This window comes from Orycteropus afer, unplaced genomic scaffold (genome assembly GCF_000298275.1).
Source record: "Orycteropus afer afer isolate SDZICR_OR568_19922 unplaced genomic scaffold, OryAfe1.0 scaffold00026, whole genome shotgun sequence".
Lineage (NCBI taxonomy): Eukaryota > Metazoa > Chordata > Mammalia > Tubulidentata > Orycteropodidae > Orycteropus > Orycteropus afer.
Genome location: NW_006921613.1, coordinates 7,898,498 through 7,900,762, shown reverse-complemented (window position 1 = coordinate 7,900,762; position 2,265 = coordinate 7,898,498). Strand labels below are relative to the sequence as shown.

Sequence of the window (2,265 nt, the reverse complement as noted above, 5' to 3'; positions counted from 1 at the left end):
AAAAAAAAAAAAGTACAGTCCATCGATCAGCAAACATCACTTGGGAGAGCTTGTTAAAAACTGTAGAATCTTAGCCCCTATCCCAAACCTACTAAGTCATAATTTGCATTTTAACAAGCTCTCCAAAAGGTTTGTATGCATATTATAGTTTGAGAAGTCTGGAGAATAAATACAATGTATCTAGTAATGGAAGTACAATGAGAATCTGTATTAAAGGGAAAAACAGAAAACATTTTCAATGAATCCATAGCTTTTTTTAAAAAAAACTTTTTTTTTGATGATTTGGGAGAAAGGTCACTTTCCATACAGCAGCTCACATATACTTTGTCTCATAACATTGACTACAATTTACCACAATGCAAAAGCTCCCCTCCCATTTCCTCCCCATAGTTACCTCTTCCCTGTCCTTCCCTCCACACACTCCTGCCCCCTCAGCTGTCTCCCTGTGCACATACAGCCCTTCTATTCTCCCATGATTGTTCTCTCTGAGGAGTGTATCTACCTTATATAAATGTTCAACTCATATGCCTGTCTCTTGTTTGGCAGGAAACCACAGGAGTGGGTTCAATTCCAGACCTGAAAGGCAGCTAAGAGTCCATAGCTCAGTGGTTCCATCAGGCTCTATCAGACCAGCAAACCTGATCCTTTTTTCTCTTTTTATAAATGATTTTGAGTTTTGTTCCACATTGTTCTCCCATTCTACCCAGGATCTCCTACACAGATACCCCTCCGAGTGGCTGACAGTGGTAGCTGGGCACCATCTAGTTCTTCTGGTCTCACAGTCGTATAGGCTAAGGATTGCATGGTGTACCAGTCACTCGGACTGTTTCCATGAATTTTTGGGTTTTTTCATTCTTCTTTGCTCTGGACGAGGAGAGACCCATCGTTGCATCTAGATGGCCACTTGCAAAGTTTTAAGATCCCAGTCGCTACTCGCCAAAGTAGGAGGTGGAACAATGTTTTGTGTAGTATGTTATGCCAATTGAGCTTGATGTCCCCTATGACTATGGTCCTGAGCCCACAGGTCCAACTACTTGCTCCCTCTGGGTAGCTGGCTGTGGCCAAGAAGTGACTACAACTTTGTCCCTTGTCAGCTCTACTATATACCTGGGAATTCTTACAGAACGTAACGATACATTTGTAGAAACACTGTCTGCCAACCCTATACATGGTCTTGGGCACACTCTCCCCTGCATAGACATACCTAGTTCAGCCTGTCCATGTACCCACCCCATATATCCATGTTTGCCTTCACTGACAACGCAGAACTGTATGTGCTAAAGGGTTCAACTTTGTTGTCTGCACCTCTCTCTGTCTATCCTCTTCCTCAATGCCACTGTCTTGATCACTCACATTTGGTACACTGCCCTTCTCTTCACCCAAATCTATACTTGTCTCTACCTAACAGTGTTTCCTCCCTCTCCTCCCACCTCTGGTAACCAACAAAGAAAATTTCCTTCCATATATAAACCTTTCCTTGACTTTTTACAATAATGGACTAATAACATATTTGTCCTTCTGTGATGGACTTATTTCATTCAGCATGTCCTCCAAGTTCATCCTCATTATGCAGTGTTTTGCAGATTCTACATTATTCTTTAGGGTTGCACAGTATTCCACTGTGTGTATGTACCATAGTTTGGTTATCCATTCTTCTGTTGATGGGCACCTAGGTTGTTTCCATCTTTTGGCTATTGTAAATAGCGCTGCGACAAACATGAGTGTGCATGTATCTGTTCTTGTCCTGGCTCTCACTTCTTTAGGATATATACCTAGTATTAGAATGGCTGGATCAAATGGTATCTCTAATTCCAACTTTTGAAGGAATCACCGTACTGCTTTCCACAGTGGTTGTACCATTTGACAGTCCCACCAGCGGTGCATGAGAGTCCCAATCTCTCCATATCCTCACCAGCACTTGTTATTTTCTGTCTTGTTGAACTATGCTACTAGTGCTGGGGCAAGATGGTATCTCATTGTTGTTTTGATTTGCATCTCTCTAATGGCTAATGATCGTAAGCCTTTCTTCATGTTTGTTGGCCACCTGAATATCCTTTTTGGTGAAGTATCTATTCATATCGTCTCCTCATTTTTTTAATTGGATTGTTTGTCTTTTTGTTGTTGAGGTGTTGGAGTTTTCTACAAATTCTAGAGGTAAATCCCTTGTTGTATGTGTCACTGCTGAATATTTTTTCCCAATCTCTAGGTTCTCTTTTGACTCTTTTGGAGAAGTCTTTGGAAGCACATAAAAATTTAATTTTTAGA

The 2,265-nt window shown here is 41.1% G+C and overlaps 1 protein-coding gene across 1 annotated transcript in view; it reads right to left on the bottom strand.

The window, feature by feature from the left end:
- Positions 1-2,265, bottom strand: part of SPPL2A (signal peptide peptidase like 2A) — a 117,691-nt gene that overhangs the window by 34,025 nt on the left and 81,401 nt on the right. The gene's annotated exons all lie outside the window — the stretch shown is intronic.